This window comes from Bombus impatiens, unplaced genomic scaffold (genome assembly GCF_000188095.3).
Source record: "Bombus impatiens unplaced genomic scaffold, BIMP_2.2 scf_0102, whole genome shotgun sequence".
NCBI lineage: Eukaryota > Metazoa > Arthropoda > Insecta > Hymenoptera > Apidae > Bombus > Bombus impatiens.
In genome coordinates, this window is record NT_176521.1 from 4,765,280 (window position 1) to 4,783,248 (window position 17,969).

A 17,969-nucleotide genomic window follows, 5' to 3' on the forward strand; every position below is an offset into this window, starting at 1 on the left:
TTACTTTACTTGAATAGCGGATCGAAATAGTTTCATTTTAGCTTCATCAAAATTTACTTAATGAGAATTTTATCTGCAGTAATTGTCGTTAGTCACGAGTGGCGCAACATAGAAATACTCATTGTTTTTGACTAATTATGAATTTTTCTCAATATACCTTCAAATATGCCTAAGTTTATCTAGCTAGCGATAATTTAGCTAGCGATCATTAACTATTTTCAATGATTTTTGCATTACAAGAGAGATAAGAACACAATGTTCTTGCAATGTCACCGATAACAATATAATTATACATTAACATTAACCGAAGCAAAGTTTATTGCTATACAAGAATTATGTTAAATAGCGAAGTTTCCAGTTTCTTAAGAAAAATTTCCTAATTATAATAGCCTGTAATAAACATTTTTCGATCGTAAAGTAAAGTTTAAATATAATACAGACATAACGTTTTATTCTACGGAATAGAATATCTGAGAACAATTTTATGACGTGTCTTTGAAAGCAAAAGGCTGCTTTTAGACACTCAGAATATTAGTCAGAGTATTACCGTATTATCGGCATTTGTTATTGCTTACTATAATATGCCCTGGAATTTTAGGACCCCTAGAATGGTGTCATAAATCCATTATTTCCATTCGTACCTAACGGTTTATTCGTTTACTCAGTTGACTCAGTTTAATTGTTCGATGACCTGGGAAACCTTCGAAAGTCTTCTCTTATGTTTACATCAATGTAACCCTGTAACCTTTAATCTCCAAATCTCTTCGATAAAAACATAAATTTTGTAAGAATCTGATCTTCGATATAGATATAATTGTAACCATCTTTTTTATATTTTTCTCTACATTATCAAATTTCTTAACGAGGCGAATACACGATAGAAAAATCATCCAAGTTTCAGCATCAAGGCGAAACAAACGAAAACAATTTATTTCTCATCAACACAAAAAAAAAAGAAAATAACAAAACCAAACGTTGAAATCTCAACTCCAAAAATCAAACTTAATCGTATAACAAATACATACGATGACAAACGATAACACGTTGAAATTGTCGATAACGATCGCCGAAAGTTACAAGAATGATTTTCAATGACGTCTGACGCGCGCGTGCATTTCGATATAAAGAAAATCGTTCTCATTCGCGATGCTATTCGTCACTTTGATTCTTTACAATTTTCATGATCCCAGTCTTCTACGTATTACCGCGTGTTCACTCGTGACCGAATGCTCGTAACATATTTCGAGCGCAAACTACTTCATTTACTTGCCACGTTTTAAAAAAACCTTTGCATTTCAAAATAGATTGCACTTTTCATTCGGCTTCACATACCTAACGCGTTGAAAGCGTAATGTCGCCAGGTGATTCGATCATTTTCCGTGGACTTTCCGTCTTTCGCGATGGAACAAGAAATATCGAGGAAGATGGTGTCCGAGTTTAATGAAAATTTTCGCACTGGTGCTTCGGAGTAAAATTTTATTTAACTTCATTGGAGAATCTAATTATCAGATTCAAAGAGAAATATGTATCTTTTTAGTCGCTATGATTTCTTTAGTATAGTGTACGTGATTCGTTCTCTCATTGATGTAGTTACGATTACGTGACTCAGAAACATTGACTTTCTTATATTTATAATAATATGTATTGTGTTTCTTAATTGATTAGCGAGAACGTGATTATCGGGTGACACAGTCTAATTTCTGCACATCATTTCCGCCTGATAAGACATTGCACGGCATTGAAGGTAGAATTATCAAGAATTAATTTACTTATGACAATCAAAAAAGCGAGAACGTGTACTCAAGTTCGAGGACGTCTTGGCAAATTATGAAATATTAAATGCTGTTTCTTCATTCCTATCGCATACGGGATTACATACAAAAAATAAATAAATAAATAAATAAAAAGACGATTAAACTTCCTTTCAAAGCAATTTCCCTTCAGCAATCGGTAGTAAAATGTTAAAAACTGTAAATCTTGTATTAAAGAATTGTAAGTGATTTATATTTGTTCCAGGTACATAAAAGGAATACAGACCTATGTAAAATTTATTTATTTAATATATTCTATAAAATCAAAAATATTCTTTAAAAAATAATAATTATTAAAATAATTAAAATAATGCAATATTATTATCTATTATATCACTAAAATAATAATCTGCTGTCTTTCAATTAGACAAATAATTTTCTGATAAATTTATTCAATTATATTTTTAACTTACATTTGGTATTTGTTACCTTACAGCAGCATTTTGTCTTAAATTTCTCATCTTTATTTGAATCTTTATTTAAATCATGAAAACAAGAATTATTCGCAGTCGTTCAAGAACATTTGTTTGAGCAGCAAAAATAGTAGTGGATGTAATATAGATTTGCAAATTACCATAGATACGATGGAACGTCACATTCGAGCTTATTCAATTTTTGATGAGTACGCATGAAGCATGTGTACGAGGGTTGTCACCATGAAGAATAGGATCCTTTCCATTAATCATTGTAGCTCGTGTCTCGCTAATTTTTTATGAAAAATCTCGACTATACCCAACACGACTCGTCAGTGATTGATTCGCCACGTCGTATGAGGCATGATGAACAGTATAAACCATTAATAATCAAACTTTTCGTAACTCAAATTATAGTGAAAAATTTGATGTAGTAAAAACTTTTCAACCTCTGACTAGAATTCTGCAAATGTTAAAAAATCGACCGGTAATTATCTCGTATTATTCTTACATTTCAAAAATAACAATCTCTGACATTGATAAAACGAACTATACTTTGTATCTTCAACTTTAATTCCTAACATATCTCCTATTTTTAATAAGAGAAAATGAAATAATACAGCTCATGTGAATAACACATAACACATTCATGTAGAAGCTGATTCAAAAGTGGAATGAAAAATCTGTGCGATAGCCTCCGGGAAAGTAGACAAAAAGTTAGCGTCAAGTGTTCCAGATCAGTTCCATTTTATTTTAACACGAGCCACTTCCTTTTATTCAGATACCAAGCAGAGGTTATCAATGGCCGCATATTTATACCATTCCAATGCGATATGATAGATTATTATGTGAAAACAATTTGCAAAAACAGAGTTATACGAGATAAAGATGGCTTAGCGTAACTATTAATAATTAATCTTGCTCGAATACAATTTTTCAACAATAGAAGGCTTGTCAATTACGTCACTGTAATGCAAAACTGCATTTGTTGATCATTATACGTATTAGATTGTAACACATGGAATATCTGTTTAATGTTTCAAAAGTCAGGAAAGGAAGATCGATCATAGCAAAACGTAAGTATATCATTTGTCTAAAGCGCGGTTTATATAAAATTAAATTTCGATCTATGCTCTTTCAGTTAATTTTTCATTCCCCGAGTCTCTTTTCTTTGATCACTCTGTAGAATAACCTCGATCCCATAGCTAACAATTAACCAGTTAGTCATTGAGCCTGTTTAGAACAAGGCAAATAACTCGGAGATTCGTTCTCTCTCGTTGTCGTCGATGACGCAGGAAATTTTCGACCATCACGTCACGATATCTCGCTTTTCATATCATTACGCTTTGTGCAACGTACCCATCGTTCTTCGAAACTGTGTACTTAAGAAATAACAGGAGAAGGTAATCTTCCATTCTGGAAGAAATGCATTCAGCGTAGAATACGATTTACCGGTCGTAAAACACTTGATTTAAAAGCAGCAGCTGCTACGCGAATCTTTTTGTTTTGAAGCATTATTTAAAATGAAAATGAGTCACTGTTTAAGTGATTCAGGAAGACTTTCTATACTGACTTTCATATACTCTTCGTCGATTCTCTTGGGATTTTCTTCGTTGCAAAGAAGTAGAAAAAACAATGCGTAAAACGAAGCTTATTGTGTTACGAAAAGTTAATACAGATTTTATAAATTACCAAGTACATATGTACTGGTAATTATTTATGCAATGAAACGGCAGCTGATTACTTATGACTAAGCATTTTTGTTTATGAAAGGAATCAGTTGCGAAAAATTATCGAAGAAATCACGATTTTCTTTGATGTGTTATCTGTACTAGAAACGTTACTATTTCTTGATTAACCAGATCTTATTTTCAAGTAGATTTATCAAACGAATGAATAATATACTTTGAAAATTTATCTGGAAGATCAAGACCTTCTTCGTAGAGTTATTTCCATGTCAAAAATATTGTATTTTTATAACTAATCAAGGATTTAATGACCATTTATCTTTGTAAGATAAATCAACAATGAATTTCAAAAAATTACTTTTAATTTCGAAATTAATGACAAATTTCGGATTATTCGCGCGCTAAAATTCGAATTATTCTTCAAATTATGTGAAAAAAAATTATTTACGATTAATCGAAATTTATTACTAATTTATACGAAAGAAATCAAAATTCTAGGAGTTTTGTAGAAAAATATTCGAAACTTGATTCTTCGAGTTATCGCCACGATAGGATCTACGTACCATTTTCTCTGACGGTGAAAAATGATGTTACGTCAATGTTGACTAAAAGAATTCAAGCTATTTCAATATACTAATACATAGCGCCAACATCGTATTTGCTTAAAACGTTCGTCATGAAAGATTCGAATGGCCCCCTGAAGTATTACATGATCTTTGAACTAACGTAAAACTGCCGATAAGATAGCAACAAACGTGACTGTGCTACGTAACTAATTTCAATTTTGTTTCTAATTTTCGTTGAAAAAAGCAAAAAATCAACAGGATCTTGAACATTAAGTAAATTAAACTGAAATTTAAAACTACAACAGATATTAAAATCTTTCCTTGTTCTGTGCAAAAAAGCCACTAAAGCGTATAATTACCAAAGGAAATAGCATAAAACGACAGATAAAGGTGACGTAATGGCGAATGCATTTAATTCGATCGTAAAAGTTGCATGAAAATGTACAACGTACCATCTACATTATTATTTAAAATAAGCAAGACGTATATTATAGGCGATTTGCGTAATAAAAGTTGGAATCGAAATTATTGCGTTCGATCGCTACTTATATTCAGAACAGTCAAAGGGCAAAATGAATATCATCGAAAATATTTATAATCTCTCGGCTCATAAATCGTATTAAATCGCGATTAAATGGAAATAACGACGACAAAGAAAGCATCGTATATTCGAGTGGGAATCTGTTCTCTCAAATCTATCTGTTTTTCCCTCGTTTATTCGGGCAACGCTCGTTCCTGCCAACTTTTCACCCGACAATCTCCCGGAAGCAGTTCTTACACTATCGAAAGAACGACTTTTACCTACCTTTCCCAAGTCCTACACAGTAGATTCTTTAAGAAAAAGCACTACCTGTTCGAGATCTTTTGCCTTTCCTTTTTTTTTTACTCGGGGGTATTCTTGCTTGACCTGAGCCATCGGTTATCGTAGTTCGGTTAGAAACAATGGGACATTTAAGACGTAGTTGATTTAAAAAAGTTTCGAATAGAGTTTAAAGTTTGTTAATGGCATGATTAGAAATAAATAATTGGACTTTTCATTTGCAAGTTATTCTTTATATCGTAATGACATAAACTTGAAATGAGGACGAACCTCGGAAAATAAGGGTATTAAATATAATTATATAATATATTAATAATTAATATATTAATAATATATTAATAATTATATAAGATAATATAATTAAAAATGATAGAGGTTGAAGGTCAATAGCAGAATAATTAAAAATGAGGGATTGGTATATAGATGACTTTTGAAAATTTCTCCAACAGTGATCGAATCTTAATACAGTACAGTTAATTACGAATAATTCAAACATTGTATTCTGTAGATCTTTTAATACATTTATGCGGATGAATTTTGGAAATTTTCAAATGAAGAGATTAAAGATTTATGATAGTACGATCAAAGTTGAGAAATTGAATATTCCATTCTACATATTTTCCATACAAACTTTCTCTTTTACAAATGAATTTCGGCATTTCCTCACTAATGATTCCCAATGGTAACGACGTAATTAATGATGCATAGATGGTATCTTTAATCCGAGTATATTTTATACGAAATAAAAAATCTGGAAAACGAATGGATACGAATTTCCGGATATTAAACAAAATTACGAAAAATGACGAATAAAAATGTCTACTCTATATATTTTGTGTATTACACGCCAAGAAATTAATTATCTCGAAAATATAACAAATTTCATGTCTGAAAGACGATAGCGATTTAATATTGCGAATAAAATTGATGGGTTCGCAGCAATAAGAAAACAGCCTCAATATTTAAATTGCATCTATTGAAAGAGGAAAAGATGTGTAGACTTTTATATTCAAAGGTTTTATATTCGAAAATGTCAAAGTTTATTACTACGAATATCGATTGATTATGAATTTATACGACTTTCAGATGCTGTGATGCGACTTTTCGGGATTTTAAATTGCTATTTCTTAGATCCTTCGAATTACTTTTTTTTACATTATTAATTAAGTAAACAATATTAATTATTAAATGATATTATTCAAATAAAATGGAACTATCTTCTTACTGCAACATCCCCTTTAAATTACGACAGAGGGTGAAAATAGAAAACAGATGATTTACACAAATTCATAGTCACTTTAATTAAATATATCTATGTACATTATAGGTACATCATAATACATTCACCATATGACGACTGTACAACTTAGCAGCACTTTCAATACTGTTCACAAAAATACATCGCATATAAACGAGCAATCGGTTTATACGCAAGGTCGGCCCAGGACTTGCGACCACATGGAGCGCTTTCATGGCAGGCTCCCACATGGAGCTTCCATTTCTCTCTCTCTCTTTCTCTCTCTCTTTCTCTCTCTCTCTCTCTCGCTTTTTCTCTCTCTTTCTCTCTCTCCCTCTCAAACACGGACTTTATGTACAAAAAAGATTTTCAGCTCGAGTCGCAGGTCGGGCCAAAAAAGGAAGGAACGTGCCACGAGAAAGTACGGTCTTTCACCAGGAGCCGAAACTGTTCACGACGATGCTGCTCTGAAATGACTTTATCAAAGTTTTCTTTGGAATTGTTGCTACGAACCGAACAATGTTACATAGATATGGAAGTTCCGGAAAGAATTCATCAGAAATGGAGTAAAGTTCTCTCGTAGGAAACTTTGCTTTCGAGATATCCAATTTTCGAAATTTATAGATTGTTCGTAACTTTAGTCGATGCATGTATAATGATCGAGAAGCATGGTTTTACAAGGAACATCAATATAAAAGATTATAACACGATTCTTGAAGAGACAAATTTGACATTAACGTTATTAATCATTTAAAAATTAATACTATAACCTACCATTAAAAATACTGCCATTTGTTGGTAAAGATACTAAACGCCTATGTTGTTCATTGAAGCAGAAGAATCTTTAAGTGGATGGCAACAAAGGTTTGAATTAAATTAAAATTGAAAAATATATATCAATAATGTGAACAACGCTTGCAGCGTGTTTTAAATAATTTTCATAGTCAATTTACCAAAAATCTGAATCTTCTATGAGAAACTCTTACACTACATTTCCGATTCACTTTCTCATGAAAAATCGCTGCACACAGTCGCAGATCCGAAAACTGTTAAAAACACATCGACATTATTAATATCATTTTTAACAGATCGAATCTCCATGGGAGATCGACTGTGTGAAAACCACTAAGTAGCATCGATCTATGCGATTGAAACATACTCGGTCGACACGGAAATCATTTTTAAAAATCATCTCGAGGAGCGGAATCGCAGCTTTCAACCCCCGGATCCGGAAATAATATCAACAAACAGTCGCGGCTGCCCGAGTGGGCTGCGGATTTATCTTAAGTACCATCAAGAAACACGAGATATTGACACTTTTGATACCGATGATATTTATACAATTACATAGAGTTGTGGTGCAATGAATCCGGCCTTTAGCTGTCGCGACGAGAACGTGTCGGTTCTGTGACTTCAGAATCTTACTCGCGATATATTCTCATCATATTCGTTAGACTATGATTACAGAGGATACATGGTCCGATGAACCGTCGTTCTGACGAAACGTTCGACAACCGAAATGCATACGCTCAGAAATAGATTGCGGACGTTCGTGCAAATTTATATTTTCGTAGGTACATAATTAAAAACAAGTAGAACTTGAACGGAGATTTATTTTCGAACGAATATTTTGTTTTAAACGTTTTATATATTTCTGCTAATTATTTGTATTTCAGTATTCTGGAAGTTGCTATATTTTCAAGTTGCCGTAAGAATCTCTACGGAGCACGCATCTGTCGCAATAATAGTGCTATTTCCAAACGCAAACATGGAGCCGCGAAATTTTGCCTACGAAAGGTGCTGAACCGACTTCCGTTCTTCACTCGCGTTATCACAATTTGTTATAATCCAATCTCTCTTCTGTCTCTTTCGCTCTCGCATTCTCTCGTTCTCGCGCTGTGTCACAATGTGCTTCAGGAGAGTTGTATGCGTTTCACAATTCACGGTTACTATGTACAGAAACGATTTTTTCATCCTTCTTATATTTTTTGTTTTTTGTCTTTTTTTTTTTTCTTTTTGTTTTTCGCGAAACAACTTAAGGAACATTTGGTATCGAGAGCAATAATTCGGTCGGATGGCGACGGCCTGTCGCGAGAAATCGAACCTCCTCTTCTTTTAAACGACCGCGTTTAATCGCGTAGGAACGTGTCTCTCTCTTTCATGTGCGCCGAAAACCGCGTTTCGTATCTCGTTGGCGTGTACAACGAGTGTACGAAGCACTCGTAGCTGATCGAGACACCGGTGAAATGGAATTCCAAGTCTTTAAAATGTTGCCACCGTGTGGAAGAGAATGAATTTTCTGGTATTGGAGGATCTGAATTGTGCCACGGTGGCCGGCTGAAAGCTTCAGGGTGGGTTGCTTGTCTGAAGAAAACCGAGCTTTTTGTTTTAGAAGAATGTTCGTAACACTGTATTCAACATTATTTAAATAAAATTTTGTTCCAGTTTTACTCAATCGACTGTGAATGTTTATGCAAAGTCGTGTTCTTACTCCAAGAGCAAATGGAATCTAAATACTATAGCGAGTATTTTATTTTTATATATGTGCTATATTTTTTATTAGTTCTGTGTATATATATACAGGATGGTTGGTAACTGGTGGTGGTAAGCGGAAAGGGGGTGATTCTACGCGAAAAAAGAAGTCGAAAATATAGAATAAAAATTTTTTTTTTTTAATTTTTCCATCGAGACAACGATCTACGGTGAAATCCGTTATAACGTACCGCACGCGTACCGAGCGAAAATTCAAAGTCGATTTTCTCGAAAACAAAACCTCAAACGAAAAATTTGTATTCTATATTTTCGACTTCTTTTTTCGCGTAGAATCACCCCCTTTCCGCTTACCACCACCAGTTACCAACCATCCTGTATATATATACACAGAACTAATAAAAAATATAGCACATATATAAAAATAAAATACTCGCTATAGTATTTAGATTCCATTTGCTCTTGGAGTAAGAACACGACTTTGCATAAACATTCACAGTCGATTGAGTAAAACTGGAACAAAATTTTATTTAAATAATGTTGAATACAGTGTTACGAACATTCTTCTAAAACAAAAAGCTCGGTTTTCTTCAGACAAGCAACCCACCCTGAAGCTTTCAGCCGGCCACCGTGGCACAATTCAGATCCTCCAATACCAGAAAATTCATTCTCTTCCACACGGTGGCAACATTTTAAAGACTTGGAATTCCATTTCACCGGTGTCTCGATCAGCTACGAGTGCTTCGTACACTCGTTGTACACGCCAACGAGATACGAAACGCGGTTTTCGGCGCACATGAAAGAGAGAGACACGTTCCTACGCGATTAAACGCGGTCGTTTAAAAGAAGAGGAGGTTCGATTTCTCGCGACAGGCCGTCGCCATCCGACCGAATTATTGCTCTCGATACCAAATGTTCCTTAAGTTGTTTCGCGAAAAACAAAAAGAAAAAAAAAAAAGACACACTTAATATTTTGTATTAGTGATTGCAAAAGGTATTTGCACATCAGTGTATTTATTATATCATACATTAATTTATTAGGTCCAAGTATATTACATTTTGTATCGCTTAGTAGTACTTTCATACGAACAAAAATTAGATATCAGTTTGGAAATGAAATGTAGGGTCTAAGAGACAGGTGCTTTATTGGAAAATAGAAATATTTTTAGTTGTGTAGATTCGTGTACATTTAAAATTCACGCAAATGCATAAACCTTCGTAGATTACGAAGATTAATTAATTATTTAAATATTCGGAATATTTTCGTCTTTGTTGTGTTTTATGGTGTTATTTAACTGAATAAAGTTTGTTTAATGTTCTTTCGAACTGTCTGTTAATGATCGAAAGTTATAGATATTTTAACGATTACTTGTCACTAGTTAAAAAGAAATTCTATATCGAGCATTTTACCGCATAAACAAAGTATATTTTAAAGGAAAGAAGGTGCATCGAAAACAATTGAAAAGTATTCGCAGGAAATTGGAAATGTTTTATGTTTAACGGAGCAATAACGTTATTCAAGCGAACGACTCTTTGACCATTTGAAACGGTGAATAAAACTCATTCTAATATTTATTATTGTTTGCTTAATGTCGATCGTTATTTAATTCAGACTTTCCATAAGAAATGGTCGGAACGTGAAGCTGCAATTTTAGTAATTTAAAATCCCGGTACCCCGTTTCCCGTGAAAACATTTAAAAACTTTGTACACTTGTCTCCGAATGAACGATTTAATAGATTTATGAATATCTATATGAAAAGTGGAGAAGCCACGGACTCGTCAGAAAATATGTAACGTGCAAAAATGAAAGACTGGTACGTAGAATCATTTTTACAATAATAAAAATCAACATAACCATTGCATTGAAAAAAGTTTGACGAATAAATACAAATTTATGCAACATTTCTTATCCAAGGCGTGGCAGGACATTTCGGATGCGGAAGCAAGTAAAAAATGTGGAATATGTCCTTTTCGTTCAAAGAGGTCTGTTCGAGAATTATTCATCTTTATTTATATATATATATATATATATATCTCAGATCTTTTCTTCGTTTCACGTTGAGAATTCATTCAGTAAATTGAAACTTTTCGTAAATGCATAAACATGTGTAAATAAAACTGAATTCTTAAACTATAGCAACACGATTATATGTTATATATGATAACTAAAAAATACATTTAATTTGATGTAAATAGAAAACTTGATTTTGCCTCTGCAGCTTCTTACCAGTGTCACTAGAGTTATTTTTAATTTTGTAAAAAAAAAAAAAGGAAGAAAGAAAACGCATACGAGATTTATTTGATATTCGCTTCTACTAGGATAAGTGTGTGCGTAGAAATACATGGTGAATAGATAGATGCCACAGGCATCGGCATCGATGGAAAACGTTTATAATGCGTTACAAATACTGGATTGGTGAATTTCTGAAAGTATCCCGTCATGTGCATGGCGTGTATGCGTTGATGGAAATCTGACGTGAGTCAAAAATCAAAATACGTCTGGTGTCAATACTATTAAATCTCTCTGCTAGAAAAACTGAAATTTAAAATTGAAGCAACACAAAGGATACTCTGTTGAATATTGAAACGCGGCTACCAATTTGTCAATGTTCTTCCTACAAAAAGGAAAATGAAAAATAAATATTAATTTTAGAGTGCAAACGCTTTAACGTACAAGAGAATTCGTATCAACATTTTTTTTATTTAATTACTGTCTAATCTATCTTGTTACATTCATCCGAAAACCGATGAACGTTCAATGTTCTTCTCAAGGACAGCTTTTTTTTTCTAAAAATGTTATACAACCTTTCAACAGTACTTCTGATCCCTTAATTTCTTTAAAGGCATGTGCGTCTCTTAAGTTTTTGCAATTTGTAAATTTGCAAAAATGTGTTTTTCATAATTCGAAGATACTATAAATGAATTAATTCTATTTCGAGTATACACTTGATAAATATTTATCGTGATTTTCGATAATCAGATGATTATCGCACGTAAAACTGAACGTGTTAATGGAAGTCATGCAAATAATAAAGCAAATGATAATGAAAATAAATAATACAAATAATATCACAAAATTAGTAACTTCTTTATAATAACAATAATTCATTAATGTTGTAAAAATACAAACAGTCAAGAAATTCTAATATCTACAGATTTATGTCTTCTCTATCAACGTATTCTTGCAATAAAATCACTAAAAAACTTTCACAAAATTTAATTTATTTCTGGAAGACGGTTTATTTGAAATCGGCGATGCGATCAAATGCTATTAATAAGTAGGGATGAACGTCAAACTCTAATTACAATTCTAGAGTTACCAAAAATTTTCCTATGTTTGAGACAAGAGAATCGTTTCAGAAATGTCATCAAGCAGAAATCGCTTGGAAATCTATTCGCGTAGGCAAAACTTTGCTTCGAAAGTTCCGAATATTTTTAATTCAGAGCAGCTTTCCACCCATTAAAGATCCAACGAAAAAATTGTCGCTGGAATTTTAAAAACAATGCAACGAGAAACAATCGATCATCAACGAGAGTCACGTATTTTCCACGAGGGGGAGGCGATTGTCAACTTTGTCGCGAGTAGGGTATAAAAGGAAAAATCAGGAAAAAAAACATCGTTGGAACAAAGTTTTAATTTAGTTGTCAGCGTCTGATTGTTCGGAAATTTCGCGTGTCAAGAAAAATTCTCAGTTTAATTGGGGCCGAAACTCAAATTCACTGCTCTCCCTTTTCGCGTTTCAACGATAAATCTTTTATTAAAAATATGACAATTATTGGGTAACTTTACTTTTAAGAGGATAAAAGGGTTCGATTATGAATTACGTCTAGGAAGACTGGCGCAGGAATAAATAGCAAAAGACTTGACAAAGGGTGAGGGTAGATGAATTTGTAGCCGGAATAAAGAGACGAAGCAGCATTCCGAGGATAAAGGGAACTTTTTTATCACGAACATCTTGGATTCTGTTAATAACAAATACCCGAGAAAGTTATTAAGAAAAAAAGGGATAATAATAAATAATAATGTGATAAAAAATACTAAAATTGACTTGTTTGAGGGGCAAAGTAACATCTCCCCTTGGAAGGAATAATGCTCAATTACTTTTATGAATTTTCCTCGGACGAATTAATCGTAATAAAGTGGAATTCCTTTTACTTGCGAGTTGATCCTCTTCGTTTCTATTAAAATATATCCTGTTTAATTTTATTCTCAACCTATATCGAATCTTTATCATTTATTCTATATTTCGAAACTTTATGAAAATAGCTTTATATCACGAAAATAACTTTATAACATTATAACAAATTTTCTAACTTTATGAAAAGATACGACTGTTCGAAGCTTTCTCTGTAAAATTCATTTCACGCAGCGAGATCTGAACTTTTTATTAGAAAAATTTTGTTTGTAGCAGTACTCTCTGATAAACGTCACTTTTCTTATCGAAATCTCAATAGAGAAGATGAGTATACTTAAAAATGCTAAGCTTTTGCTAATTCTAAGTTTAAGAAAAATGTAGAAGCGTCCTATAGCTGATATCATTATGTGAGAATATTTAATGTCGCTATCAATCATCTTCGGTGTGGCAGCTACGAATTCAGAAAAGAAAGTATAAAAATATACGACGTAATGAGATTAAACTCGAAGAATTCAAACGTAGATTATCATCATTGCACGTATTTTCCATTATAAAGCGTAATAAATATAAAAATATCGTAAAATTGCAATACACGTGGCGAAATGAAGATGGTAGAAACTACGAAACTTTAAATTACTATTTTATTAGCTCGTAGTAAAAGGTAACGTGGAAAACTTTAATAAAACGCTGACTTTTGAAAGAAGTCCGACTTTGAGAAAGTGAAACGAGCCGATATATTAGCTTCTAATTCGAGAATATGTAAAAGTTCATGTTCTAAAATCAGTTTGCGCTTCAAACGTGATAATACCAGTATCATCGATCATCACTTTATCACTTTTTAATTAAAAAGTGCTCACAGAACGACATCGGGGTCTTGAAATTTTGAAACTTCCAGGGATCGAGCTCGAACCAATCCATCAATTTCTAGTTCAAAACAAGTACAACTTTCTAAAACTAAACTGATCCTCATCTGATGTTTATGTCGATATTAGTAAAACTGCGAAATTCTGCGAAAATTGCAAAAAATTATGTTTCTTTAGCTTCGTGATACATTTTTGTTTGTAAAATATTATCTTAATTTATAGGTTCTTTTTTTTATTTCAAATTTCATATATTTAAGTATGCTTTTTTATGAAATTACTGCATGCTATATTAGAGTTATTGATTTTTACTTTGCATTTATCAGAGCTAATCCATCAATTCTATCTCAAAATACATTTCGTATAGGTTTCATTACAAGTGACAAGAAAATGTTTCATTTAAGAGAAAGCACTTTACGACCCACGTTTCTAAAGTTCAAGCTTACCATCTTTCAATGCTCTTTGTGGACATTACATAACAGAATCGTTAAAAGACGCAAAATAGGTCCTGTTTCTATTTAAAGTCGCTGAAGTTGTCTTATGATTTCATAATAACGAGCAATCTTTCAAATTAAAACTGATTGACGAATACTGGTATCAATATTGTTTTATGAACATCGCAATTTGAACTTGAAAAATATTAATATAAATAAGATTTCTACAAAATCAAATCAATCTGTAATCTACAGATGCTGATATCGTATCTCGAGACGATATGCCAACACTAGCACGAAAATTATTAACATGAACATTAGGAAACAATTATATCAATCCCGTAAATCCTATAAATCCTATAAATAGACCTTGTTACTTTAAAATCTTTATTAATTACTAATATTTCCTTGATTACTAATAATAATATCCAAAACTTTCGTAACAAAAATTATTTACAAATTAATGTCAATATCGATGATAATTAAAGTGTAGAAAAATTCATATCGATGTCAAAGACAATTTGAAACCACCATCGAATCTACGTTACGATACGTGCGATCTTGAAATCACACGCAGGTTTATAATTTCAAGAGTCAAAATAATTTACACCTGTCGATATCGATAATTATTCAACTTTAAGGAGGAAGAAATATAATATCGCGTGTAATACGCAAGAAATAAAGAAAGAAAACAAATCGATAGAAAAATCCATCGACGTGTAATCTCGAAGGATATAAACGTAATGCATCTGGAAATTGTTGAAACTTTACCTAGTTGTTGGAGCGTTGAAACTCGGTTCTTCAGTTACTCCGTTGTCTACGGTAGTCGTGGGACGAAACAGGGATATTTGCTTCTCGACACCTTTCTTCGTGGTATCGATCGAGGAACGGTCGATAAATCCGGGGCAGTCAAACACTGTCTTTGCTCGAATTCGCGATTTCTGACGCGCCAGGCCGCCGACACGTGGATGTGTACACGTATATATCTATCTACCTATCTATATATAGTTCCATATTTATATTTATACGTTATAGGTAATGTGTGTTCGTGTCCTGTTCTATGTGTACGCCTTTCTGTCTCAGTGTACGTGTACCGTATGCATGTATACTCTACTTCCATTTTGGTCGTGTGCACGAGTTCCACTCGACGATACCGCGTCCATCCAACGAACGTCACAACCTTCTATTTTTGTCATTGCGATGACAGCTCGTCTCCATCACAATTCTATTTTTTTTTTCTTTTTTTCTTTTGCATTTACAGTGATCGTAAAGCACAGGGCGGAACGATTTCGATCAGCTGGCCACGTCGTCGAAACGAGGAACTCCGAATCGAGCGCTAATCGCGGTCTCGGAAGCGGAAGTAACCACGCGACAACGTGTATACTAATCACTCGGATGATTCCAGAATAGTTCTCGAGGGTAGTTATATTTCACCTTCCCAACGGAGCTAAATTTGAGAATAAATATGACCAGAGAATCTCCGTACAGTGGAATTCCATTTATCTAAGACCGTCAACGAAGAAATAGTTCGTTATACGGGCTGCCTAGAAGCGAAACCGATCAACTGTTCGTTACACAATTTCGTTAGCCAGGATCTTTCTCAGGAGCAGGTTGTTTCCTTTCATAAATCTGTTTATCAAGGAAATAATATAAATGGATGTGTATTTCCAGGGAAGTTTTTCAGAATAAAGTTCGTAATTTCTCTATTTTCCTATCTGTGTAGTTGATCGACGTAACTTCTGAATGGCTCGTACGTAGGAGAAATTCTCTTGGTACCCTCATGACGTAATTCTAAATAAATAAATTTTCCTTATAACAACTTCTCGCGTGGTATTTCAAAAGTGACGTGGCTCTATGAATTATTAAAGGAATGATCTAGTAAACATATAACATTGGAAAAAAGAAAATAGATTCTAGGAGATAATAGTCAAATGTTACGTTTCTAATGTTCCACTTTTGAAATACATGTGCGTTATACAGTGACTACAAAAATTATTCGCACATTTTTTATCATAGCATTTACGTACTAATTAATTAGGTCCAAGTATTATTTATTAATAGTATTTTCATACGACGAAAAAAGATCGATACCATTAATTGTAGTACTTTCATGCGACTGTAAAAATCGATACCTCGTTAGAGAATAAAGATATGTGCAAATACTTTTTGTAATTCGATACGATAATAACGTATAAATATAACAGAATCGATCCAGCCTTCGTCCTTCAAAGTTCATACAAATTCAACCGAAACGATTTCTGAATTTAGTTTAATTGATTAATAATCAGATTAGAGAATTAATTAGATCTAAAATTTCGTTTAATTAATTAATAAATAGAGTTCTACTGTATCATACATAAAAGCAAAAGGAGCTAAGTATACGCGGTGACGTACGTGGCTTCCGCTTCGACTGCCACTTGAAACATCATCGACGTTTCCGTTCCGCGCGCTTCGTAGAAACACGTTTTCTCTGCCACATCACAACACGCAACACGCAAAAGTAAAAGCTTAACTTATCGGCCCTTAATACGGTATCACATAAGTTTCCACGCTGACTTGACTCGAGCTTCACTCGACCCTCTACGAGTTAACTTAGGAACCACACGCTCGAAGATCCTTACACCGACGAGAGACTTGTGTGTACTTGTGTTTGTTTTTCTTCGTTTTTAGGTACTTTAACGAGCCTCGACAACGATTACTTTAATAGACGAAGATTATTGGTCCAAAGAGAAATGTAATTACACGTATCGATGGGGAGGACAACGAGGTCGATTCGAGAGCAAGTATCGACGAACAAGTATAAGAATCCTCGTCAAAATCCATATTTTCTAGAGTTTGACGAAAAGAAATCCGAACAGGATATCGCCTCGAATACACACCCGTTCCTCTCCAAATTATGTACAGCTCCGTATTGTTGCTCAGGGACATCGTACACACGTACGCGAATACTGTCGACACCTAACAACACTCGAGAAGAAATATCTCCTTCCTTCTCTCGCCTGTAAATTTGCTTCTGTCGTTTGATTGTAGAACCGAGCTGTCTCGTGTCAGCTCAAAACGAAACGAACAACATTAAGATACACGTAACAGCGATTAAACGGACCGCAATCATAATTCGTAGTACCCTTTGAGTTTTCGGTGTTCATTAATCACAGCGCGCGTTTCAGCCTTCCATTGCGTAAAGAATTAGACCGTTTAATTTTCAAGCTCGTTGGACATTCGTTTTGTCACATCTATCCCCTTTCTCTTCTACTTTTATTCTCCCTTCTTGCTTTTTTTGTTTTTACAGACACTCTCTATCGACGTCGTAGATCTAAACGTCTCGTAGATCCTTTGTTTGTGGATCTTTCGTTCCGCTTTCGAACGATCGTACGATACGATGAACGTTCCAAAGTTAGGGGTATCGACGCAGAAGTTGAAGAGGGAAGAGAAGGAGGATCGAACGCGACCAAGAGAATCAAAAACGGTGGGGAAACAGAAGTGATCGATCGACGATCGATCGATCCACGCGCG

General features: G+C 33.7%; 1 protein-coding gene across 1 annotated transcript in view; it reads right to left on the bottom strand.

Moving 5' to 3' along the window:
- Positions 1-6,595: 6,595 nt before the first annotated feature.
- The window catches only part of LOC100747673 (sex determination protein fruitless), an 86,366-nt gene continuing 74,992 nt past the window's right edge, over positions 6,596-17,969 (bottom strand). Inside the window, exons 6-7 of the transcript XR_004460915.1 lie at positions 15,223-15,227; positions 6,596-6,610 (exon numbers count right to left, since the gene is read on the bottom strand). The gene's annotated coding sequence lies outside the window, so the exon portion shown is untranslated. The remainder of the gene's footprint in view (positions 6,611-15,222; positions 15,228-17,969) is intronic.